Source organism: Podarcis bocagei, assembly GCF_964188305.1.
Source record: "Podarcis bocagei genome assembly, chromosome: 17".
Classification (NCBI taxonomy): domain Eukaryota; kingdom Metazoa; phylum Chordata; class Lepidosauria; order Squamata; family Lacertidae; genus Podarcis; species Podarcis bocagei.
Window position 1 is genome coordinate 37,553,382 of NC_138143.1, and position 27,856 is coordinate 37,581,237.

The 27,856-nt window shown below is 42.1% G+C and overlaps 1 long non-coding RNA gene across 4 annotated transcripts; it reads left to right on the forward strand.

Annotated features, from left to right (window-relative positions):
* Positions 1-119: 119 nt before the first annotated feature.
* On the forward strand, positions 120-27,730 carry LOC308577019. 4 transcript variants are annotated; one of them, XR_014003341.1, is made up of 3 exons: positions 120-638; positions 5,393-5,619; positions 27,480-27,730. It is a non-coding gene; the product is annotated as an uncharacterized lncRNA (long non-coding RNA). The 4 variants fall into 4 exon arrangements; XR_014003342.1 differs by lacking the exon at positions 27,480-27,730 and adding an exon at positions 13,476-13,850; XR_014003343.1 differs by lacking the exon at positions 27,480-27,730 and adding an exon at positions 7,936-8,257.
* Positions 27,731-27,856: the final 126 nt, after the last annotated feature.

A 27,856-nucleotide genomic window follows, 5' to 3' on the forward strand; every position in this document is an offset into this window, starting at 1 on the left:
AAGAACTTTGCTTCAGGATGAGAACAGAAATCATGCGGCGGGAGGCCCCATTAGCTAAAGTGGTACCTCAGGTTAAGAACAGTTTCAGGTTAAGAACGGACCTCCAGAATGAATGTATTCTCATCCCTTCCAGCTCTACAGCTCTATTATTGTTTGATTCTGTGAGGCATGTAAAGAGTTAACTGAACTGAATGCAGACTTGCAAGCAGCAAAGTGTCAGTTAAACTGTCAACCAGGTGCTATATTGGGGGAGGTTTCTGGCTTTATATTCAAATCCAAAGGGGGGCTGTTTTAACTGGTCAGTAAGTGGACATTCCGCCTCATCTCATTGGCCCATAACTACAAACCAATCACAGGACAGGATTTCACTCGGATGGTAGTGATAAAAGGCCAGGTTCAGTACTGGTCAGACTAGAGTAGCTGTTGGAGTGGAACAGTGAGGGCTTAGGGGAGCAACTAGGAGAAGAGGTTTGTTTCTGAAGGGAAGTTGGAGATGTAACCGAGGAACTGGTATCGCCAGGGCAAAGAGCTGAAGGTCTGCTAGGAGGAGAGCAAGGTGTTGTGGCTATTGCCAGATGACAGCTGGTTGTTGTGTACAGCAACCCTAAGAAGGTTGAAGGGACCCAAGAGTGAAGGACGTGAGTGCCAAGGTGAAGACTACTTGTAAAAGTCTCTGGGTGTAGTGAATTGTGTGTTAACCAGAGAGAGAGAGTAATTTGCTAGGGCTTGAATAGAGGAAAAAACTAACCTGGCACACACACACACACACACACACACACATATATACACAGTGGTACCTCGGGTTAAGAACTTAATTCGTTCCGGAGGTCCGTTCTTAACCTGAAAGTGTTCTTAACCTGAAGCACCACTTTAGCTAATGGGGCCTCCCGCTGCCGCTGTGCCGTCGTAGCATGATTTCTGTTCTCATCCTGAAGCAAAGTTCTTAACCCGAGGCAATATTTCCGGGTTAACCGGAGTTTGTAACCTGAAGCAGATGTAACCAGAGGTACCACTATGTGTGTGTGTGTTTTAAATTGATCCAAATTATTTAAATTTAATACAATTTTTAAAATAATTAGGTTTCCCATTCCTGTTGCAAACATAAGTCCAAATGCTTCCTGATGATGCCACTTCATTCTTTTTTAATCACCTTCTCATCCTTCTATTAATTTTAATCCATTTTCATAGCTGGACTTTTTTTGTTTCCTTGCAATCAGCACCTTTGTTGTTTCCGAAACATATAAAAATCCATTTCGTGTCTGTAGACCTTCCAACACTCTATTCCCAGACCTGGCGTGTAGAGAGAGTTTATTGCCATCATCCTTTGTCCATAACCAGTGGCGTAGCGTGGGTTCTCAGCACCCGGGGCAAGGCAAGTAATTTGCGCCCCCTAACCCGGGGCAAGGCAAGTAATTTGCGCCCCCTAACCCGTGGATTTTAGCACTTGAGTCTCTTCCACGCCCCCCCCAGATGCTGCGCCAGGTGCAGCAGGCCCCCCTGCACCCCCCACGCTACGCCACTGCTCCCACCACAAGTCTTCAGGACAGCCATCCGAAGGCTGGCGCGGGGAGAAGGTCTCTCCGCCCCACCGCCAGGCTTCGGAGCAGCCTTCCAAAGGCTGGCGCGGGGAGAAGGTCTCTCCGCCCCACCGCCAGGCTTCGGAGCAGCCATCCGAAGGCTGGCGCGGGGAGAAGGTCTCTCCGCCCCACCGCCAGGCTTCGGAGCAGCCTTCCGAAGGCTGGCGCGGGGAGAAGGTCTCTCCGCCACACCACCAGCCTTCGGAGGAGGTCCGAGGACAGTGGGGTTCCTGCTTCCTCGAGGAGGGCCGGCCAAACGCCCCCCCCCAATGTTGCGCCCGGTGCAGCCGGCACCCCTGGGACCCCCCACGCTACGCCACTGTCCATAACTACATTCTTAATGGTTATATGTGATCCTCGGATAAAGGGTAGTATAGAAATTTAATAAAGGAACAGTAACCCTATTTAAAGTAACTCAGTGAAACCACAGACCTTAGTAAATCCTGTAAATAAACATGAAAGCCTATTAAGAATAAGCCTCAATAAGCTTATAATGTCATAGATTTTTTTTAACTTTAAATATACCATGGTATGTTTTGGGTCCATACTGCTGCAGGAGGAGGATTGGACTGAGTGGAATTATAGAAATGGGTCTGTTGCAGTGATAGGGAATCACTGGCCTGCAGCATCCGCACAGAGACCTGCTGTTGTATTGTACTATGTAGCCAAATACAATTATGGTACATTTCTTTAGGATTTATTTTCACTCTCACACTTTTTATGACCATTAACAGTGGCTGATGAATAATAAAAGAAGCATCACCAAACTTAAAACAAGGCAAATCAAGGTAGAAAGGGGTGAATTGGCTGTTTTGGAATAAACACCTTCAACTTAGTCAGAGCTTGCAAGGATTCAGCAATTTCCCACAGTGTAAGGCTCCCTGAGAGTCAGCTAGCACCCAATACTAGCCTGGACAAATCTTCTGAAGTGCTAGGTAGTCCATGCAAGGGGTGTATGGGGTATTAGGGGAGGGGTAGTATCTCTGGTGGGGGGAACCTTCTGGGGTAGTTTGTCCACCTTTGGTCCCCACCCTGCATTCACCTCTCATCTGTGGTTCCTATAAGCTATTAGCATGTGACAGCAGCCAGACCCTAGGAAACGTCTTTGACTGGATGGCTAAAGAGGTGAGGGGTAGCCAAGGGTCTCAAACCCTCAGTGAGTTAGGGACTTCTATGCAAGCAAAGACAGGCTCCAGCTGTCAGGGAAGAGTTAGAGTTAGAAGATTCCAGTTTCCCAGAGGGAGAAAGCATTCCCCAAGGGGGGGGGAGGAGAGCAGTGAATTGAAGAGAAGAGAGCAACAGGGAGGGACCGGCTGTTCCCAGGAAAGGCAAGGGTTAAGTTCTAGCTCAGATTCGGAGGAGGGGAGATACAAGCCAGCTCTAGCCAGGAGGTTAGAAAAAAGAGCAGGAAAGCGAAGGGAAGGGCGCCTTCGCCATTTTGAGAGTGGCTGGTCATGGAGAAGCAGAGATCAGAAGGTATCTGAAAGAAGTGACTCTGAGGAGTAATATTTAAGAACCGTTTATAAGATTGTTTTGTTAATACGCAATAAAAAGTTATAAATGAACAAGAAGCGTTTGTGTGGTGATCTGAAGAGGACAACGACCAGTCCTGACACCAGCAGATGTGTGGAAAAGACCAATAGTGGGTATCGTGGCCGAGAAGGTGGTTTCTGCATGTGCTGTAAAGGGAAATGAGGGGCAGATGGAGAAGAAGCCAATCTAGAAGGATCCTAAACCTCCACTGCTTTGGGAGAGATCATTGGGAAAAGAAAAGGCTAAGGAGTAAACCCTACACAAATCTGCAGTGGAGTCACAAAAATGGTTTGATGTTGCCTTGTATGCCTCCTTCCAGCAACTCCTGCAGCCAAGCTGCAGCGAAACATTACTCTCCTCGACTTTGGATCACATCAGCAAGGCTGAGGGGGGATTTGTTGTCTGGACAGCCCAGGACCTCCATACACACTGCTCAGGCTTGGACAATAATGTTAATTTTTGAGTCAGGCCTGTTTTTTTTAATTCTTCTTTTGTTTTGTTGGTTCTTTTCCTCCCTCGTTCTCATTTTTCAGGGGGGGAAATGTCCCTTAAGGAACACTCCATGATAGCTCATCAGACGAACATGTGAATGGCTGACATTATGTAATGCTTTGACATTTCGCATTCCCATGGTATTATCCCACCACCACCAATGCAGAATAAGCTGTCAGAGCATGAAATTGGTATTTTTACATATTCTTAATGTACAGATGTCAGTCTGAAAACCATTCACTGGGGTTAAGATTATATTCTTTGTTTCACTCCATTCATATGCGAAAATCTGTTTGAAGGGTTTTTTTTAAGGAGAGACGAACCTTAAATAAAGAATTTAAATTAATAGCTCTATCAAAACAGCACAAGGTAACTCTAAGGCATGGTGTGATGAAAGCAAGATAGACCATATCACTCCAAGACTGCAACACTCCGTTTAAGCACCTGTGTTTCTGGCACACTTAGCAGAAAGTCAACGAGAGCCAAATGCAAATTGGAAATATAATCAGTGACCTATTTTCTACTGCCAAATTTATCAGCATGTTCCAAATCAAATCTGCTCACAGTTTACAAGTGTGTTATTCTATGTTGATTGCCATGAAAGAATGCTGTAACCTTAGGGGAGGATTAGTATTTCTAAAAATAAAGTAGCACCAGGGGATGGTGGGGTAGTGGGAAAGGAGTAAGAAAATGCTCAATCTAATGATCCTAGTTGTTGAGATGCTACCACAGGCTCCAGTGCCTTGCCCAGAAATGGTGCTTTCCTCATGATTAGTAAATGACAACAAGACCCACCAAAAGTCAATAAAAGTATATGATGTTATCATTCCTGCATTCATTTATTGATTTTTATTACATTTCTATACAGCCTTTTATCCAAGGATCACATGGTGGTTTACAATATAAAAATACAAAAATACATAACATAGTAACAAGCAAAAACTATATAAATATACATTTTAGAAGGTCATATACTGTTTAATTAGCCTAAAGCCTGGAATAAGAAGAACGCTTTTGCCTGGCACATAAAGATATGTAATGAAGGTGACAGGCGAACCTCCTTGGGGAAAGCATTCCACAAGCAGGGAGCCACTGTAGAAAAAGCCCGCTCTCATGTTGCCACCCTCTAGACATCTCGTAGAGGACGCACATGAAGAAGGGCCTCAGGTTATGATTTCAGGGTCCGGGTCAGTGCAAATGGGGAGAGGCAGACCTTGAGGTATTGCAGTCCTGAGCCATTTAAAGCTGGGGCAACCCAGTTAGATGGGCGGGGTACAAATGATAAAATTATTATTCATATTTATAGGTCAAAACCAGCCCTTCATAATCTATGATGGCTTCTGTGTGAGGAAAAACCCTTCATAATCTATGATGGCGTCTGGGCAGCAAAAGACCTTGCATCTGCCCTAAAGATTAGGTTTGCTCTTTTGCTGTTTTTTATGTTTAAAACACAGAATGCTTGAAGCGCAGTCAGGGAGCCCCTAACTGGTGCTGTGGACAGCTTGCTGACAACCTCCTGATCAAGAGCTACTGAAAGGCTGGAGTCAGGGAAACCCAAGTGGCTTCTGCTGTACCTGCATTCCAAGAAAGATCAGGACCAAGGTGGGGGGGGGATAATTCCTCCTGCAGTGGGGAGCTCCCACTGAGGATGCAATTCTTGGAATTATCCTTGTTCTGATTGTATCATGTTGACCAACGTTAAGTGACTGTGCTGGAAAGACCACCACATTTTTAACTTCTCTTGCTTGTTGCAAATTGTCACCACTTTGCTACCTTCTCCTTCCTCCTAGATGTGTGACTTGCTTTTTTGAATGACCCCTTAGCGGAGGATTTTGTTAACATGCTTGCACTTGGGGGCTCTGGAGACTTCTACTTGGATCAACAAGAAACATTGATTCTAACATGTTCCAAAGGATTTGTGACATTCTCAGCGTGTGTGAAACTCAAATCACCCCCCACAGGCCCACCGTCTGATGACATGTGGAAAGCTTTCCTCGCTATTTGTCCTTGGAAATGTGTAAGTACAGAAGTTAATCCTTCTTGGGATAAATCTCATTTATGTGTTTGTCTCCTCGGCAAGGTTTATCCTACTTCATTAAGTTTTGGCATCTCAAAGGGCAACAGCTGCACCGTCACACTGCCACCGCTTTAAGAACCTCCATTCATGATAATGTTTAATGCAAACTTATTCCTCTTGCCAACTGCAGGAACATTAAAGCAGATTTTCCTTATCTTATTACTATTTGCTTTTTAAAGTATTTTGATTTTAAACAAAGATACTGTACAGGATCTTCAGCTGGTATACCTTGGCATAGCTCCAGTAAATTAAGCATTGCTCCTTCCCTCCAACTGAGCTGGGTATCTGACCCAATTTGGGAGAGAGTGGTGGTTTAAAAGGGTAGGAAAGCTTGACTCAGTACTTGTTTATATGTGACAATAAGGCCTGGGATTTCTTCTGTAGCACATTGTTTAGAAGGAATTTACTGGGCACAGCCTGTCATCAGTGCTGGAGCAGGTGCTCAGGCAAGATGCCATCGGTGGCCACCCTTTCTGAGTAGCTCCACCTCCTCAGGGGCAGACTTTGGCAATCTTTCATAATATGGCACCCTGTGCGAGGCCAAAAACTTCTCCATCTCCTCAGTATGGCCACTGCTTACTTGCTCATGTGGGATATTTACAATGCACTCAAACCAACAAGACGTGTTCACTAGAAAAGCACACACAGAGGAAGTTGGCAGTCCTACCTGTGAGAGCCACTCCCGTTGTGTACTGCCAGGTAAGCGGGGTCCTTGCTCTAAAAGCTGGCTATGTTGCTGGCCTGCTCTCTCTTTTCTCTGCTTCTTGATATTCAAATACTCATCACTTCTCTTTGCTCATCCATAACTAAAGATGCAGGCCAGCTCAGATACCATTTTCATCTAAAGTACAATACATGTCTGCAACTATTTTTTGTCACCACTCTCAAGACTGCTTCTGTGAAACTGAATGAATAAATTTTTCTTTACTTATAAGAAGACTGTTTTGCGTGTTTATTGTTTTTAAGGGAGAAAAGGTAAATTACCAGGAAATGTAGTCTGCATTAAAGCATCCTGGGTTACTTAACTAAAAGGCTAAAGCTACTTTTATCAACAGCTTCCTTATTTTGAGCTGCAAAGGGACATATGCTAAACTCACAAACATGAGCGAGGAATGATAATATCTAACTAATATGTCCTTTTTTGGTTTTAATACATCCCTGCAACTCAGAAACAGCAAAGAGGAGGAGCAGCAGGGCCAGGAGGTTCTGTGGTTTAACAGTGGGTGACTTTGCAGCGAGGGGCCTTGGCAGGTGTCCATCAATGCACTCTCCTGACATTGGCCCTGCTTGCTGTGACTTATTTCAGCTGTTGCTCTAAGAAAATGTGTTGTGGCCAGTGTGGTGTAGCGGTTAGGCCGGGCATCGGACTCAGACTTGGGTAGACCAGGGTTCAAATTCCCCACTTGGCCATGAAGCTCACTGGGTTACCTTGGGCCAGTAACTGCCTCTCATCCAAACCTATCTTACAGGGTTGTTGTTGTTGTTGTTGTTGTTGTTGTTGGGATTAAATGAGAAAGGCAAGACCTGCTTTACATCTGCAACAGAATTGCTCACCACCTGCTCTTGGCATCTATTTTTATCTTCTGGCCTTGCCATGTTGCGTGTCCTTAAATGACACGTCATTTGTGTTTTGTTTTGACATCCGTATTGTGGGACACTAGGGCACTTTGTGGTGATTTGGGAAGAGATTTGGCTCAGTTCTCTGCTTGTGACACAAATGCTGGCTAGGCAGAAGGGTCCGTGATAGTTGTAGGTGCAACCTACCTGCCTTGTGCCAAATGGGCTCGCCAGTGAGATAAGCCTCTGGCAGTAGATTGGATGGTCTGATAGGACCAGTAGATAGGAAGTCCAGGTAGGCAGAAGATCCTAGAAAAAGAGGGGTGAATGAAACAGGGTCTATGAAAGCAAGCTTGAAAGGTGGTGTGCTCTTACAGAAGACTGGCATGAAGGTGAGACATTTGAAAGGAAGCTAGGAGAGATTTAGGCAAAGCAAGAAGGGCTAACATTGACTCATTCTGTTGAAATAATTAACTATGTATTTGGCATATAGGACTTTAACAATTAAAACATAGGTGGCTAACATTAGCGGCCCCCATTGAGCAAATCTGTCTTCATATGTAGCAGATTGTACTTAATCTCCAAAACATCATATGTAATACCTTTTCAACATATTGCGATATTTACAATGAAAGAGCTGTTCATTAAAACACATTTACTCTGGATAACCTGACACAAAAGAAATTATCTTGTTTACAGTGGAATCCTGACAAAAATACATGCAGAAAAGAGAGGCAAACACATCTGAATCTGGATTGCTTAGTGGAACACTGGTTTGCTGCCACATCCAATTTTTCTCATTAGAACTTGTTTTATTTGAACATGACTCAGTACCCCGTGTAAAATGTGAAGTTGTTAATCGTATTACTATATGGAAAACAAATTAATTATGCCTGATATTGCAAATGGGCTGTTAGTTTGACACCGGAAAGATTAAACAAATGCAGGCATTGCTTCAAATGGTATCTGATATACATATAAGGCCCTCTTTAAGATCATTTGTAATTTTCATGTAGGAAAAATTGATCTGAAGCCTTTTCTTGTATCTTCTAAAGAAATTTCAAATTAACATTTTGAAGGTTAAATTAACAGCTACATTGTGTGTGCCCGGTCAAAGGAAATTAAGGTTATTAGTTATTGTTTTTTGGAAATGGTATTAGACCTTACCGTGAATGAATTTGAATTCTAAGTTTCTCCTCCGTTCATTGAAGGGAGGCAGCAATTTCTGACACCTTCTTCATCCGAAGCCCTCTTCCACACCCAGTGTTTGAAGCTCCCATTGTTCTAGGTGCATTTTGTGACAGGGGATTTCATTAGCCCAAGTAGTTTCTGAGCTCTGGGTGCAATACTGGAGCAGAGAACTTCAGGGATTCCTGCTGCAGAACTAAAGTTCCAGGTAGAGACTTTATTGTTTGGACAATGTCAGACAAGCCCTGGAACCAGTGAACTCTTATTAGTTGACTGGCAAGCACTTCAAGGTCTCGTCAAAGACTTACAGATCCCAGCTACTATTTCCACACACACCCCTCTTTGGATTTGCTTCTACATTCAGGTGCCTATTCTGTACAGTTAAGTGTTAGTGCAGTTGCTGGAACCCAGTGTGATTGGGAAGAGGTTGCCAGCCCTGAAGTGCCTTCAGCACTTGCCTCAAGTTTGAGTTACACAGACATTCAACTGACTTGCACAATTATTACACAAAGATCCCAAGACTCGTGGAGTATTCTGCTCACAAGGTTGCACTTTCATTTTTACTGCTTCACACTTAGCTACTTCTGCAGATCTACTCCACTCCAAACAATCTATTCATTGAACCTCTTGGAACTTAGTATTTAAGAGGTAAGGGGTTGATTCTGTGTATATAAATTTGCAAAAGAACGATGGGTTTAAGGTTTTTCTCTCAACTCTGTATATTTATTTTATAACATTTTTGCTGTGAAGAAAAGGCATGTTATCTCTGCAGACACAAATTCACACTTTTGAGAACTGCAAGAACAAGCATCTGTGATACCTCGTTAGAAAAACTGCCCCAAATAATCTTACAGAAACCTCTGGAAAGGCATGGCATTGTGAATGGATTAATGGAGTTCATTTAAACACTGCACATAAAGCCTCATGCTACATAATTAAAAACAAATCCTTATTTCCTGATGAATAGCCTTTGGGCTATAATGTAACTTAAATAGAAAACTATATTTAGAAAGAGGTTTCCTCCAAAAGCATTTTTTTTTAAAAAAATCCAATTTAAATAAAAAAAATCCAATTTTTAAATTTTTTAAAAATCATTGATTTTTATCCACCCTGACCCCACCCCTCTTGCTGATGTGGTCCAAAGGAAAACAGAGCAATAGGTTTGGCACCAGCTTGGCTGCAGGAGTTGCTGGAAGGAGGCATACAAGGTGCCATCCAGTTGTTTTAGGGACTCCACCTCTGGATTTGTGTAGACTAATCCCATCTGCCCCTCACTTCCTTCTACAGCACATGCAGAAACCACTATTGCTCAATCCAACAGAGTCTGTCTTCGCATCCAGGGGAAGTCCCTCACTGAGGGTTTGAGACCCATCAATGTGGTCGTTCCAGCACCTCTGTAGTGTTGTGTCACGGCGTTCTGTGTTGCACGATGGAGGCTGGGTATATCTCCCTTAAAAAGTTCAACAAGTTCTGGCACCTCTTCTACAAAAAAAAGCCCTGACTGCTGAAGAATCAGCCTCATATAACCAACAAGCTTAAGTCTAATTAATGCTTTCTTTCTCTTTCTCCAAAACTTTATTAGGCATTACAGATATAGACCATTTTAAAACATCCATATACAATTTGTGTGTGTGTGTGTGTGTGTACACACACACACACACAGAGAGAGAGAGAGAGAGAGAGAGAGAGAGAGAGAGAGAGAGAGAAACAGCCATATAAGATATATTGTAACAGAAATTTTCATTGGAGTGTCTTCCTGCTATACCATGCCATTGACCACTCTAAGAGATACCATTGACAGAAACTCAGCCACCCTTGCAGTTATCTCCAGGTTAATACCAGACAGGTAAAATCTGCTATTTTCATTGTGCCATGATGTTAAACTACCCAAAAAAGGGGATAACACACATTTGTGTAGCTGGTTGTATAGTGGACAGTAGAAAATAATATGTTCTACAGTGTCCGGCCATTCAAATAACATCCACAATGTCTATCATTTCTATGGATATTTAAATATCTGCCCTTACAAAAGTTGAGGGGGAAATATTCAATTGGGCTAACATAAATGTCCTACATTGGGCTGGAATTATTAACTTTGAGATATAAGTGAGCCTGTTATTGGTTGTATTTAAACCATAGAACTCGTGAGAGATTATTTTATTTACAGTTGACTCAATGTTTTGTTTTTCAATATCCTTTAATCTAATTTGGATATTGCGATAAATAGAATTATACAATAATTCCAAGTCAATACCAATAGATCTAATTTTGCTGTGTATGAGTTGGAGCCATCTGGGTTTATAGGAGTCCTTAAGTAAATCGGAAAGTAGACTTGAAGGTTGGGAAAGAAAATGGCAACACAGCCAGTATTTTATAGTGCTAGTCCATGCCCAGTATTCAGTCATGTGTATACCTAATTCTGCACACATCATCTCATACTCGGTTGAATTTGGGAGCCTGAGGATACGTCTCAAGAAACTTGGGAGCTCAACAAGTTCTAGAAAAAAAGCCCTGACCACTGAAGAGCTCTATTATATCCCTCCTACTGAAGTGTGGGATAACCAGCCTCATATAACCAACATGCTTAAGTCTAATTAATGCATGAAAGGGTTACTACCATAGAGTAAGCTGTCCTGCCAGGTTTGGTAAGGTCACCTCCTATTACTTTGAAAGGAAATGGGTAATCAAGCCAGTTCAACACCCAGTGTACTTGAAAAGCTCAGCATGTGAAGAGATTTGAGCTGGTTCTCAGAAGCCACTTTTCTATACCATTGACATCTATACAAGTGCTCACCCATCATAAGCATGTAAGAAGACTTGCATTGCTGGATCAGACAAAAGGTTCACTTCATCTAGCACCTATAGTTTCCAATAGCAGTTAGCCAGATGCTTCTGGAAGCTCACAAGACCAGAGCTTAAAGATGATGACAATTGTATATTACTACCACTACAAACTGGATCTAGTATTCAGAGCCAATACAATATTGGTGTCCCTAAATCTAAATTGCTTCATTTCAGTTTTGGCAGGGCCAGGGGATATATCCCCTTTTCATTACATTCCTATCTGGCATGGTTGTGTCCTATTTGCCATATTATTTTACAGGTTTGCTTGAGTTCAGAGTTTGCTGGAGAAAGCAAGACTCATAACAGTTTATTAAGAAGCCAGCATGATCATTTTCACCTCTTCTGAATATGTTTGTTTCACAGCAATTATGACTGTATATTGAGCCAACAGGGGAAGAGTTAGGAAATTGCTCTATTTTAATTTGAATTTTATTGATTTCAAAATTTAACTAAAAACAAAAAAGGTTTCAATTACAGAATAATCTTTTTTATATTTCACAGTTAGTAATTTTCATACAGCTGTATAATGGGGCTAAAGAGGATCTGGAATTAATGAAATTGATTTTTGTTAAGTGTCGCTTCACTACATTATTCTTAAAGTCTTTGATTAACTGGAATTCAAAAAAAATTATGCTTGATATTTCCCTTCCAATCATTTGGCAGTAAATATGCATGCAGATTTGTATGAGCACACATACAACAGACACTCACATGAGCAAATCAATATAAACCAAAAGGATTTGAAAAGACTGAAAATGATGCAATGTAGCAAAACAAGATCTTGGTATAAATGCATTCTTGAAACCACACAGGGACCTATCACATCATACGAATAAAACAAAAAAGAAATATTCTAATTCTAGGTGAAACCATTGCTCAATGACCTACCATCAACCCTGCCATCTTCTTTGCCAAGGTCTAATTTGCCTTCTAGCAACAGTGTGGTTAATCACTTGGCTTCATGACAATAAAAAAAATATTTAATACATTTGAATGTGTCAGTCACAGTTTGGCTGAGTATTCAGCTGTGCAGCACAAAGCCCCTTCTGACATTATGCTATAACACTGAAAAGTGAAAGACCCAAACCTTGGCTGTTTGGATTGAAAATATAGAAGTCTTTCCTTTTTATCAATATATACATTTTTCTTAAATTTTAAGGAATAGCAAAGTTTCCATGCTAAAATTAAACTGCTACAAAAAAAAATAGTATTTTGCCCTTAGGTATACATATATGGAGAACTACTAATCATTTGATAAAATGCCTTACTAAAGTTGTAAATCTAACCTGTCTATTCAGAAGTAAATCCCATTGAATTCAATGGTCTTACTCCTAGGTAAATTGGATTAGGATTACAGCCCAAATCAGCTTTTGTGTTCATTTTAATGAACCATTTGTGTTTTTCCAAAAAAAATTAATTCTGTGAGTGAAACAAGAATCCCCACTGTATGATATCTGAGCCCAGATGTGGTTTAGTCCCTCACTACCACAAACATTATGGAAATTTCAATTTTAATTTGAAGAGGTTAAGTTTCTACTTCTAGTTATTGCACAGAAACCTTTGGAATACATGGCTGTAACATGTGCTGTAAGAGTCATAATATGAATGAGCAAAGGGGGGGGGGAATGCCTTTTTTATTTTTTTCAGAATTTTAAAGATGATAGCCTTTGAAGTTCATAGCCACTCCTAGGATAACATATTAGCCATTATATCTTTTTTAAAATGTTCAGAGATGTATACTAATGTATACTTGAGAGTACAGTAGGAAGTCATTTGATTGACTGCTTCTTCAGCTAAACATAACAAAACTCATTGCCTATAGAACACTGACATGTTAGGCAAAAGGTTAGGCTAGTACCATTTCCCCTACCATCCCAGTTTTCTAGGATAGATATTTTTATTTTTTGTTGAAAAGGTATTGAGTCATGCAAGCCATCAGCTTTAGTTTGAGGAGGTACAGCCCAGAGACAGGTTTGCCATCTCAGAAATTACCCTGTACTTCCTTCACTATTTTGAAAAGGGCCCAGTATTGAGGTTCTGGTGATACAAATACATTTAAATAGCTCAATCAATTTTAATCAATTGAAAGGCAGGAAATTAATCAGCTAAAAGTCCTTTAGTCTAGAGCATCTTTAACAGTAAATATAGGTTTATACACAAGTGACACTGTAAATAACTTCGATTTTGTTTGTATTTCTTCTTTCTAGGTGCTTTTCTTTTGCTAGCATTTTCACTTTGAACACTACAGCAAAACTACTCCTTAATCAAAACTCTCTTTTCTTCATGAGTATTTTCCACTTTGCCTGCCATAGTCTGAAGCAGGCTGTTTGGAGATTTGGCTTCATATCGTTCAATCTTTTTTTTTCTCCCATGAAGCAAAGGAATTCATTTTTACCTTTTCAGAGTGATAATAGTCGATGGAACAAAAGTTCAAGTGCAGAATGTTCTTGAGCTGAAATCTTTCATTTTTGCTTCCTCTTGTTGTTGCATTGATCTTGGAAATGGAAAAGGGATTCATTGTTTAGTCATACCCCAGGTCTCCCCAGGAAAAAAAACACCATCAAGAAATACCCTCAACTGTGTGTTTGAATTTATGGGCATTATTTGTGACAAGAATGGCTCCATTGTTTCAAAATAGCTGAAGAAACAATACTTGCAATAGCTTTAGTTGTCTGTGTGTATTTGGGGAAACGGGAGAAGCAATAGATGAAACGTGTGACACAAAGCTGGAAAATATGCTATTTTTAAAAACATATTACAATTTTGAACCATATTTATGTGTAATCCAACAATGTAGCCATCAACAATGGGGAAGATGAAAGGAAACGGGCATTCAAACACTCTGCTTGTATTTTGAAATCTTTCCTTTTATCTCAGTCTGAAGACAAATGAAAATTCCACCCTTGTACCCACTGTGTTGGCAGCCAAATGAACAAGCCGTTCTGAAGGGTGGTGTGCTGATTTGCATCTTTCCATTTTACTGCAGGGGAAGGTGGAATTTTTGACTCATAATCCCCTCAATATGAATAACTAATCAACTTTAACACACATGGTATCCAAAGAGGAAGTGTGCCAGAATGGACTGTATCCAAATTGTCGTATTTTAATTGGGTTCATGAAACCACAAGAAACACAGCGTTTGGCTAAAAGTCAACACAGTTAAGTTTGTCTGCATTCTCAGATTATCTGTTAGTTTCTATATGAAAAGGTGATCCCAAAGCAGTTAGCTTAGCTGTCTTTGAGGTGGAACACTATTTGCATCATATGTGAGCAGATGAATATCCTGCACCCCATGGGGTGCTGCAAGCCTTTTTCCAAGGGACATAAAGTAACTTGGTTTTGTTCTCTGAGCTGATCCACTTTATGCAGGGTAGCAACAGGCTCTGTTTCTTAGAGGATATCAGGACTAAAGCATAGGGTCGCCAACTTTTTACAGACTCATGCCCTCTGGTCACAGTAGTCCATAGTCTGGTAATCTCTGGATTAGATTACTGTAATCATCATGGGGCTGCCCTTGAAGATGTTTCAGTGACTGTAGCTGATGCAAAATACAGCAGCCAAGGTGTTGACTGATACGGTTGTCAGAACCATGTAACAGCAGTTCTAAACAGTTTACATTGCTGCTTATTTGCTACCAAGCCCAGTTCAAGGTTTTAATGCTTATGTACAAAGTCCTGAATGCCTTAGGACCCAATTATCTGAAGGAGCATTACCCAGGCTTAATGATCTGCCAGGGATGTCCCTTTTGTTACCCCATACAGAGTGAAGTCCAATGTGCTTTTTGCTTGAGATGGGGCCTTCTTGTTGGTGACGCCCTGGCTGTAGAATGATTTTCCCTTAATGTGTAACTGATACCAGCAGTGTTTAGCTTTTGGCACCAGCTGTAAACCTTTCATTTCCTCCAGGCTTAAGTAGGGATAGGGGTTGAGATATTGAGCCACTTGGCATTGCTATAGGGAGCAGATGATATTATAGAATGGTTTTAGCCATTTTTATTCTATGTTTTTGTATTATTTTTATGTGATCCAGCCTGAGGATGCTTGCAGTTTAGGGCAGGATATAATTTTATTAATAAGAAAGACAGAGACTAAGTGTCTTGAACCTCTGGCCTACCTGGCAGCAAGTCAGTACGTCAAGTTCAAAGTCTGGATGTCAAGTCAGACAAGCAAAGTCCAAAGGTCAGGAAACACAGTCAAGCCAAGTAGCCAAGTCTGAAGTCCAGCAGTCAGAATACAGTCCAGAGTCAAACCCAAAGCACAGTTCCATAGATGTCCAGGTGCATCCAAGCCAAAGACCAGTGTGGTGTAGTGGTTAAGAGTGCTGGACTCGTAATGTGGTGAACCGGATTTGATTCCCCACTCCTCCAGATGCAGCTGCTGGGTGACCTTGGGCTAGTCACACTTCTCTGAAGTCTCTCAGCCTCACTCACTTCACAGAGTGTTTGTTGTGAGGGAGGAGGGGAAAAGGAGATTGTTAGCTGCTTTGAGACTCCTTAGGGTAGTGATAAAGCGGGATATCAAATCCAAACTCTTCTTCTTCATCATCCACAATGGGCAGTTGAACATACATAGCACCTCAGCTCTGGTCCCCTTTTGTACTTTGCATGCTGATTGCAGCATCTGTTCTTGATGAGGCATGTGACCCTCACCTGTTCCAAGCCTCCTCCACCTGAGGAATCACATCCCTCCTTCCAGAGCTAGCAATCACCTGCCTTAGCCTCCTAGAGTGCCACACCTGCTGCTCCCTACACCTCAGAGCCCACCATGTTTCTGGGGATAGGAGCTCCTCTGGCTCTGGGTTCTGTGGCTCTGGTTCCTGTGCTTTGACCTTCAACTCCTCACCATCCTCCATCACCCTGTGAGTACTTCCTTCCCCATTCCCTGCTTGCCCCAGTGTGTCCCAGTCCTGACTACACTTGCCAGGATCCCCTTCCTCCTCCCCGTAGTCCTGCCAGTTCATGACACACAGGCAGCAATCCTAACCCCACTTACCGGGGGTCGCCAGTCGGTTTAATTCAGCCCCTGTGGTAGTATATTCCCTGAGTTAAATTTACAGAAGAAGCTCTCAGCAACTTCAGTCCTAAAAAAAGCTCAGCAACTTACAACTTTGGTTGGCTGTCATGCATCAAATCTGGCCCTTTTTGGAAAAGGTTCGGGCACCCCTGCCCTAGAGGAAGCCCCATTAAATTCAGTAGGATTTACTACTGACTAGCTATGGTTAGGATTGCATCGTAATAAATACTTTTATTCCAGTTACCCACATAACTGTGCTTCTGCTGCAGCTTAAATTGACTTCCAGGTCAGGCCAGGCAGCCAAAGGCATTGTCTAAAAGAGGTTATTTCACAAGTTATTGGCAATATTGCCATCTCCTGCATTCAGTATAATTTGGCAAGGAAGAGCCCCAGCTGCAATCCTACGTAACCTGCAAAAGTTAGACTCTGTTATTAATTGTGTAATTAATTGTACTAGTTTATGGGTTAACAACTGCACATCTGTTAATTAAGGAAGCATTTTGGAAAACATAGTGTTATATATTTGTACAAGGAGGCCTCAAGTAATTCTGATTTTGGGCCTTTCTCAACTGGCTTGGTTCTCATTATATTCCCTGGACTTGACTAAAAGGATGCCTGCCGTAGTACTGGGTCCTGGTCACTTGTATCTCATTATTCAACATTCACACTGGGATACCTACCTGCAACAGTGTAATTACACACACACACACACACACACACACACACACACACACCCCTTACAGCTTCAACAAAGTTATCATGAGTTGGGATATCAGGCATGTTCAGTGGTCAGGATGCAGTGTCCATTACCAATCTACCATTTGCCTGTTGTAATATGGCAAATCTTAGGATCAAGCTGTGCATGCAGCTGAACCAGTGGCGTAGCGTGGGGGTGCAGGGGGGGCCGGCCGCACCGGGCGCAGCATCTGGGGGTTAGGGTTGGGGGCACAAATCCACGGGTTAGGGGGCGCAAATCCACTGATTAGGGGGCGCAAATTACTTGCCTTTCCCCGGGTGCTGACAACCCACGCTACGCCACTGAGCTGAACATGCAGAAGTGTAAGAGATGAGCAGGCAGCAAAATATATTTGATATATTAAAGGCAATTACTACATTTTGCCTTATCTTTTACATTTAAAAAATGAAGAGAAGATGCAGAGACCAAATATGGTGGCAGTGACCAGTACTGTCTGGATTTATAAAGCTTGGTCAGTTTACCCTGACCAGCCAAAGCCTCCATCTTCCATACTTGGTAGCAACCATTGGATTAGGTTGCAGCAGAGGGTGAGATGGGAAGCAGAGTTACTCTATCAGCTCAGCTGAGAGACCAGCTCTGTTTGACACCTCTGTCTGTCCCTGAACAATTTCCATTCCAGCTAGTCATTTCAAGAGCTGCTATTTCACTTTAAGAAGCGGTGTCTGAGTTTGCTTGTTCTCTTCTATTTTGCCTTTGATACTGTGTCTTTTAGATTGTAAGCCTGCATACAGTGATTGTCTTGTCTTGATTGACTGCCTATAACCTGCTCTGGGAGCCCTTTTGGCTATTGAATGTGGTATAAATGCAAGGAAAAAGGTATTTAGTGGTTAAGAAGAGTTCTGCTGGATGAGGCCAAAAGTAAATCTAGCCCAGCATTGAGTTCTTGCAGTACCCAGTTAGATGCCCATGGTAAGCCCACAAATCAAGCCTAAGCATAACAGCACTCTCCTCACTTGTGATTCCCACCAACTGGTTTTCAAAGGTGCATTACCTCCAAAAGTGGAGGCTGAACACAGACATTGTGAATAGTAGCCACTGGTAGCCTTAGTTATTGATATATCTTCCAGTTTGAAGTTCATATTTCATAATTTTTGACCTGGCAATATATTGGAAATCACGATGTGTGTGTGTGTGTTATGCAGAAATCACGATGCAGGAAAAACCGTGAAGCCAGCCAATACCTTTACATAACTCAATCCTTATTTCAGACTGTCAGGCTTCAGGGAATCTGATCCCTCCCATGGTGGGCAGCCAAGAAGCAGATAATAAGAAGAGTTCTTACCAAGTCCTTTATTCAGTATTCACAGAGAGAGGCTTTAAAAAGTGCCTTGCCATCCCAGTAATGGCATTGCTCCGAATAAAGTTCCACCCCCTCTGTCTCTTCTGTCATACGTCATCCCTGCGCTGGCTGATCTGTGCTTTCTGCCTCTGAGCTTTCTGTTCTACTACTCTCAATGCATGCCGGGTCAGGAATGCTTTCTGATGATAATGTGTCAGCCAGCTGCTCTGGCTCTGCTGTTCCCCCTTCCTCTTCCATTATCTCCCAGCTTTTCCCCTCTTCTGCCTCAGAGTCAAGACCTTCTGCAAATCACCGTTGTAAATCTATACTGCCCTCCTCTTCTCGAGAAGGTTCAGGAGAAGGGGGTGCTGTCTCCTCCATTCCTCCTCCTGTGTCCAGTCCCTGACACAGACATTGTGATATATTGGTATATCCTGATGTTGAAAACCAGATATCACCTAGCCCTCCTCCATGGATTTGCCTAATCCATTTTAAAGTCCTCCAAGTAGGTGTCCATTATTACATTTTGTGGAAGCAAATTCCATAGTTTTAACTATGTGTTGTGTAAAGAACTGTTTCCCTTAGTCTCTCTTGAATCTTTCAACATTCCAGTTAACTGGATGGCACCAATGATAACGAAGAATAAAAAGTTTTCTCTATCTACTTTGATAACTGCACCCAGGGCAAGTCTCCATGGAGTCTTCCCTTAAAGCCAGAAGTGCAGCCAGGAGTACTTGGAATTATTTTACAATCTTGGCAGGCACTAGGCCTGTTGGCAGACCAATACTGCATTACAAAGATGTCTGCAGACATGACATGGAGGCTGGCAACATCAACCCTGCCATATGGGAATTCCTTGCAGATGATTGCAGTGCTTGGAGACAGACAAACAGACAGGTCGTGTATCTGCAGCAGTGACCAGAGGAGGAATGACTGCTGGGCGGAATGCAGAGAGAAAAATGCCATGGTGCACTTGTAGCACCAAAAACCAGACACCTTCATTTGCCCCACCTGCAATAAAACATGTATTTTGTGTATTGGTCTCTATAGCCACAGCAGGCGATGTAACTCTTCAATGGTTTAACTCATGGCTAGGCAAACTAACGCCCAGGGGCCAGATCTGCCCCAATCACCTTCTAAATGCGGCCCGTGGACCGTCTGGGAATCAGCGTGTTTTTACATGAGTAGAATGTGTCCTTTTATTTAGAATGCATCTCTGGGTTATTTGTGGGGCGTAGGAATTCTTTCTCCCCCCGCCCTCCCAAAAAAATATAGTCCAGCCCCCCACAAGGTCTGAGGGACAGTGGACTGGCCCCCTGCTGGAAATGTCTGCTGATCCCTGATTCACCTCCGAAGGCTCACTCTTCCATTGTCTCTTGAGACAGACAGATGCCAACAACAACAACAACATATTGGGCAAGAATAGTTACGTTCTTCCCTCGCACAGACTGTGCCATTGCTGATGCTGGAAGAAAAACAAGAGGGAATGGCTACCTCCATCTCTTTTTCCTTGTGGTTTTCCCGGGGGGGGGGGGGATCCAGCTTTTAGCACTGAAGGTTAGGGAAGGACCACAGCTCAGTGGCAGGCCAAGTACCTTGCATGCAAAGGGTACCCTCTCCCTGTATTCTCCTGCTGGGGTGGGGAAAGACCCTTGAGAATACAAGAGAATTTCAGTTCTGTGTCAGTAAATGTGGGAAATTCATGTTCAACATTGCAAATTATATCATTTTCTGCAGACCCTTGAGAATAATTCCTAGTCAGTGTAGACATTACTGAGCTACAGTAGGTGGACCAATGAACAGACTTGGTAGAAGGCATATTCCTCTGAAGAAAGAGAACCAAACTAGTTGGACCTTTATTTTGAAGCAGCAAGATAATATTCATATTCCACATTTCCCTTGTATTCTGTGCAGATTTTGGGCTAGGGGGAACTAATGTCTCCTGTGCTTGGATTTCCTGTGGCTTATGAGGACCAGATACACTGAGATGATAGATAGATAGATAGATAGATTTAAAAAGGTGTAGACTTGTTCCAAATGTGAGACAGATCCTATAATCCTGCGGCCATGTTTTATCCATGCACCTCTCAACTAGCCTAACATTCCCAAGAAAATTAGTGAAATCAAATGCTTTGAAAATGGCATTAAACTGCCGATGCACCAGTGCAATATTGCTGTTTGTTCCTTAAGGGAGAATAATCCCTCCTAATGAATACAAATTTCCTATGCATGAAAGCAAGCATGTAGTTGGGGAGTCAAATGTTTGAAAAACAAAACAAAACAAATAATGCTGGATGTTGCCAGTCATTTGGCTGTGAGCTGATACAATGAGTGTTTGTGCTTTTCCAAGTGTCTTTTTATCCTTTCCTCCACATTTTCTTTTGCTACCTAATTTCATGCATGGGAGGTCAAAAGACAAAAGGTCAGGCCTGGTTTAAGAGCCATCTAAACAGCCTGCCATTAGTTAGGCCACGAGAAAAGTGTCCCTGAATCTGTAAACATCATCAGGTTTCTCAAGCGGCACAATTCTCCCCCCCCCCCCACCCCATTGAGTTATATTTACAGAAAAACAAAGCAACTTCACATGTTTGCTTTTAGTGCTGGAATTGCTGTGAGTGATGCTTTGAAAACGCAGGAAATAAGGGGTTAAGTGAGATAGAATAGCTTGTGTCTAATTAAAGTAAGGTTTTAAAGGGCAAAAAAGGATGTAAAATATGTTTCTTGTACTCAATATGTATTTTATGTAAATATTTCCAGTAAGATGATCCTAAATTCTCAACCTGATCCACAACCCTGCTATGATTGACACCACATTCCTAGTGTCTGTCCCACTGGAAAGTCTGTCCCACTGACAACTTTCCAAGTGCAGTAGGTGTGATAGATTCAATTTTAGACCTCTTAGCTTTAAACCTGCAATTCTATACCACCATCCTGGGAGTAGATAGCATTGACTTAAAAGGGACTTACCTTCTGAGCAGATGTGTAGAATTGCACTGTTAAGATGCAATCCTGCACACATCTACTTGGGAATAAACCTGTTGAATTTAGTGGGACTTACTTCCTACTATACACATACTGGGTTCAGCTGCCTGAAACCATTTCACTGAGAAAGCGAGACTGCTTGGTTATGTTCAGTAAGCCTTCACAGAATTCCCAGAGTTCCTTGGATATGAACCATCAGTTTACCCAGTTTGAAAGGGGTTTCTATTTAATGTAGGTGTGCCCTTTGCATGGAGGTATGTTCCATTCAGATCCATGGGACGTTGTTCCTAGTAGATTTACTGAGAATGAGGGTGGCAATTATACTGAAGTCTGTAAAACAACAGTCAATAAAACTGCCCAGGGAAAGTCATTTGTACCACAATAAATCACCCAACACTTGATCCTAGAGGCAAATAGTGTTATCCAGTCTCACATAAACACTTAAATTCCATTGATTTCTGTGTGGGAGTTAATCACATTCTTAAGGCTGCAGTTCAAAATACACTTATTAGGAAGTAATTCCTGTAGAACTAATTGGTGCTTATTTCAAAGTGTACTTGCTTAGGAGTCTTTTGCACAGTTTTCCCGCTGAAACTATTTGGACTTCAGAATGGTTTACTTTGGCTGGATTGTGTCCATTGTCTGAAACTTTTTCACCTAATTAGCTGTTTAAATCCTGCTGAAGACAACAGGATTTAAACAGCCAAGCAATGTGCAAGGTTCACACACCTTTCCTGTTTTGTTCTCAGAACTGAGGGTTGCAAACCAACACACAGTTTGAACCTCATTTTCAAAATGTCAAAAATTTTGCACTTGGTTCTAAGTAGCAACCACCAGATACATGTAGGTTTGCCATATTTCAAAAAGGGTAAATCTGGACACAAAAGTTGTTAAGCTTTTTTCAGTTTTGCCCAAAGTTGTTGAGTTTAAGTAAAATCGCCAAAAATGGCACTGCAGACATCTGGATTTTCCCAGACATTTGCCGATTTCTGCCCAGACACTGCTTCCACCAACAGTATTCCGAGTATGTCCAGGAAATTGCGGGCATATGGCAACCCTACGAAGGAAAGCTAAAAGTTAAGCAGAAGTCAATGAGGATAGAAATATACCTAGTTCTTACTTGGTTGCACCCAATACATAGAAATAAGGTCCGCTCAATCAATGGCCCATAGCTTGCAAATAACTCCTGTGTTTAGATGGATAAGGTGCCTGTCTCTAATATGCCTTTTGCTGCTTTACTGCTAGTCATTCAGCTCAACAGGTGTTTGAGCTTCGGCATCTAGTGAAGCAAAATTGATAACTTTCACAGGCAGGGTGAAGGAGAATTGCATGCTTTTTCTGAAACTCCCCTCCCTATGTATTAGAACTACAAGTTCATTACCCAGTTATATTATCTAAAGCTAGGACTTTTTTTCAGTCAGAACTTGCTGGAACTCTTAAGAGAATGAGAGAGGTGTTCATGGTGAGTTCTGGCACCTATTTTTCTAGAAAAATTGCACTGTCTAAAGGTAACGTGGAGATGGGCCTTTGTGGTACCTTCGTACGAAATTCCCCAGTGCAACACAACAAGCACCAATGATTGTTTTTTGAGGGGTGCCTTTTAAAAACACATCATTATTATTATGTATTTATTTCTACGCCACCTTTTTGCCCAAACATTTCCTAATCACTGGTGGCAGTTTTAATTGCTCTCACTGTTATACTGATGATGTTTTAATTGTTTTGTTTTATTGATGTTATATTTTTTGCTGTAAGCCACCTTTGATATTTTAAACGGAAAGCAGCCTAAAATAATAAATAAATAAATAAATAAATAAATAAATAAATAAATTTTAAAAAATTAAATGAAGAGAATAAGTAATGGCAGAAATTAAACTTTGCATTTTCACTTCCATGGGACAGGCCCTTTCTCATGGGGGTTCCAAAACTATGGAATTCTCCCCCCCCCCATTGATCCTCTCTTGCTGTTTACCCATCCTGGAAACTAATTTAATAATAATAATCCAGAGCATTAGCCAGGTAATCCAGGATATGGGCGTAGAAAAATGTTTGCCAGAAATAAGCTTCAGATCCTGCCTTTCCAAACCCATTTTTGTAATCCACCTTGTCAGAGCACAGAGTTGGAAAACAGAAAATGGTGAAATCTGAGCTCCTCGGCTTCAGAGAGTTAGGGAGATCAGCTGCAGCGCATTTAAGGTTTCTGCTGTAGAAAATGAACTTTCTTTCACTCTCCGGTCCTATTTCTTTTCTCTCACTTTCCTCCTGCTGCCTGGGGTTCGCGTCTAGCTAGCCTCCACTGAGGTCTGGCCAGCCACCAAATCCTTCCGCGCCAAGGGGCCGAGCTAAGACGAGCTTCCTTGGGGGCCTGCCTCTCTTCCTCCTTGCTCACTTTACGCAGTCAAGTCGCTGCCTTGACCGTCTGTAGGGACGCTTCTTCTCCTTTGGGCGCTTGAAGAAGTTAACACGGCGCAGGCTCGAGCGAGTTGCATGTCTTTCCTGGCAAATCCACAAGTCCGGTCCAAGAGTGGATTTATTTTTTCCTCTGAGCCTGTTTATAGTATAAAATCATGGTACTTAAAACACTTCAAAGAAGAGAAAACAGAAGCAGGAGCAGCAAAATTGAAGGAGATTGGGAACGGAAGAACATTTCTAACCAACGCTCCAAACCCTAAGAAATCCCACTGAGAGCAACTGGGCTTTTTCCCGAAGAAACGTGAAATGGATCGGGACGCGGTGGGAGAAAGATTCGCGCAGCTAATAATAGTAATAATAATAATTTTTATTATTTATACCACGCCCATCTGACTGGGTTTCGCTAGCCACCATTGAGCCTACGAACCTTTCCAAGGAAGTAAGCCTCCACAGTTCAATGGGTTTACTTCCAAGTACACTTGCCCACACTTAACAGCCTTAGCGAGGATTCTTGCGAATGTGCCCGAAGCTCTTTGAACCATAAACCATATTTACCATAAACATAAATAAAGTGCATTTAAAAAGAAGAAAGATGTTGTTGTTTTTACTTTAACTCTCCCCACTTTCTTCTACAAAGTGCGTTCATCCTGCTGCCCAAAGCTTCAATCCACTTCGATTTAAGTACTTTGAATAAGCCTATTTAGACTGCCCTCCTGTGCCACTTCTCACCAGATTTCCCCTAATAAAAATACTGGGCAAATCTACCCGCACTGTATACAAGCTGCCACCCAAAATTACTCTCTATTCATTCCAGGGGGTTTGCGCAAGAGAACATCCAGGTGGTTTCTGCACATTGCAAAGCGACCCAGGAGGTTCCTAAGCACTGTATCGCGGGTCTGAGCACTCAACAGTGTTTACTCGGGAGTCAGTCCTATTGATTCCAATGAGATTGATTCCCAAAGGAGCGTGCTAAAATGTCAGGTGTTACTTTCAACAGAACGCAGATGGATCAAATAACCGCGCGCAGCCTGATCCTAAACTTTTTTTTTACTCGAGTGTAAGTTTCTTTGGACTCCGTAGGGCTTACTTCCGAGCAAACGGGGCTTAAAAAAACAACAACGTAAGATTCAGGTTGGGGATTGTGTGCCCATGGCTGTGACATGAGGGAAGTTTTAAGGGTGCCTTTCTTAAGTAAATCCCATAGAACAATCTAGCGGATTTACTTATGAGTAAAGCAGGAGCTGAGATTACAGAGTGACCCGGCAGGCATCTCCATACAGTCTTGTCTTTCCCTTTTATTTGCCACCACAATGAATTTCTTTTTTTTTAAAAAAAAAAATCGCTTCAAAATATTAGTTCTGTAGCAAAACGGCAACCCGCTTAATCTGTTTTAGTGGAATAATCCTCTGCACATTTGCAAATCGTTGTGAAACCGAAAAGGGTGACGGGGGCGACGGCGGAAGTGGATTCGCGGGAAACGAAATTCATTTAATTTAAAATAATGGATAGCCGACATGATGCGATTTTTCAAATGCACCAGAGTAAGAGGGTCAGGAGTAAGACTCTTCAACTTAAATTCCTAAAGTTGGCTTTAACTGCAATTCGACTCGAACTTAAGTATGTCCAGTTTAGGGGCTTACTTCCGAGTAAACACGGCGAAACCCGACCAGCAATCGCATCCATTTTCGATAGGATTTACTCTTTTAAAAAGAAAGACAGAAACAGGAAGAAAGCAGTCCTCTTTTTTTTTTAGGCACACCAGATCCAAAATATCCGTGTGAATTGCGGGGGGGGGGGAGTGCGCGTGTGTTTAGGATCGCAATCTTGCCCGAAAGTTACCGACACGCCCCGTTGAGTGTAGACTTTCGAGGTAAGCATGCGTTCAAACAGCCAAGCCATACTGCAATTTTAAAATGCCCCCCTGAACCGTTCCGTTCAATTCTATGTAAAGTTCGTACTAACGCATCGGTAAATCTGCTCTAAAAGGCATTGGTCTGGTTTTTAAATTATTTTAAGCAGACCTTTTCCTCCGGATGCGAATTCCCTTGCCATAAGTGTGTTTTTTCTTCAAAGTGATGGATTTAAGAAATTGTTTAGTTGAAGTCTTCGATCTTCAGAGCACACTGAGCCCTGGATTTAAGCCCCGTGGAATTTAGCGGGACTTACTTCTGAGTAAACACGGTTAGGATCACTCTGGGTTTTAAAGCGATTAACAGATTGAGCTTCGACATGTTTTCCTGGAAGTAAGTCCTGTTCATGTAAGGGAAACTTTACTTATGATTATGGTTAGATTTTTATCATCTTCACAACAGTCCTGTGAGGTAGGTTAGGCTGAGCGTTATCTCCTGAAATTCGTGGCTTAGTGCAGCTTTGATCCGGCGTCTCTAACGTTAGTCCACTGACATCAGTACAGTACTGAGTACAATGAGGCGTATTCTTTCAGCAAACAATGGAAGAAAATGCCATTAAAACCAACCAAGGAAAAGTATTTGGAATAGGATTTTAAATGTCTTAATCCCAGTACCTTTTTGTGGGGCGGGTGCTATTTTTGGTCGATTTGTCGATTGCCCTTGGCACCCTAGCCCTAAACATATTTTCAGCAAGTTTCCTCCAACGTATTTTGTTCCATACGTAAGCCTTGGGCTGAAATCCTATCCAAAAGTATTTGGACATAAACTCCATTGATCCAAGTGGGCTGAACCTGCAAAGATAGGATCAGACTGTTGTGCAATCCTATCTACTCAAAAGTAAGTACCACTGAGCACAGTGGAGTTTCTTCTCTGGAAATAGATACAGAATTCCTGCCTCAAGCCACTTACTTGGAAGTAAATACGTCAAGAAAGAAATGGGAATGATTTTCAAGTAAACAGAAAAATACCCAATAAATACGCTTCTAATTCGGGCTTTGTAAGGAAATCTTAGTATGTTCAGTGGAATATATTCACCCTAATATTTTTAGAACTGCAGTCCTAACAACTCGATCCTAAATACATTACCTATTTTAGTCCCATTTTACTGTCAATGTGATTAGAGTCTGGTTTTAAGATGATTAAAAATAAGCTCACATCACACTATTCCTAGACTTCGGTGACACCAACCCAGAATGAATCTGAGCAGACTTTGGGATGTATTTATTTGAAAAGCAACGCCCATCGACCAAATGATCGTTATTTTATTTATTATTGCTTTTGTGAAAGCCCTGCTGGTAGAAAGAATGCTTGCGTGTGTATATAAATCCTTCAGTCCTTCACTTGGTCCATTAATAGATATCTTAATTCGAATATATGCTAGGCAAATGATACTACTCGCCTACCTTTAACGGTAAATCAGGGTAATAATATATGTGTAATGCTTTCAACACTTGAGTTATAAAACAAATGTCAAAGGCACGATCCAGACAAGGTTAAAGGTTATTGGAGCCCCCTAATTCCAGTCATTAAATAAAACGCATGGTTAACTTGCCCTTTAAATAAACAGGACCAAAATGCTTCAGGTTAGTAACAGTAGCAGTGATAGCAGCAGCATGCTTCAGATTATTATTAGTAATAGCAGAAGCATACTTCAGGTTAGTAGTAGGCATGGTCATAGTAATAGATAGCAGCAGCAGCAAGGTGAGAATGGGTACTCCTTTGATACTCAATGAATCTGCTCATAGGGGAATTGTCCTATCAGACAGTATTTCTTCCATCTTTTGGGTGCTGGGGGCAGGAGAGGGACTGTGGCGCTTTACACCTGACTTGAAACACTTCTTTTGTGCCTGTTCAAACAGGTTTTTTTTCCGGGGGGATGTCTCTAAAGAGCTGGCTATTGTCCTTCCCGCTGTGGAGTCGCTTCTCTTCCTCAGAAGAGAGTGACCTTGACCTCGGATAGACCCTACTGAGGAGGAGGAAGCCCCCGGAAGTTGTTTAGCTGCCCTTGATTTTTCCCAGGAGGGCGACCAGTGGTGGCAAAGAAGAGCATGGGCTCACCCTGATGTTTAGCATTTTTGTGTTTACAGAAAAGCAACAACACACACCCACACACACACAAAAAAACCTTGCTGGAAAGTGGGTTTGCGCCATCATTCTATCTTTTCTGAAGGGGGTGTCTGTGTGTGATGGTGGGGAAGGTTTCTGAACAGTCTTCTCTGTCCGATGGAGATTAGGG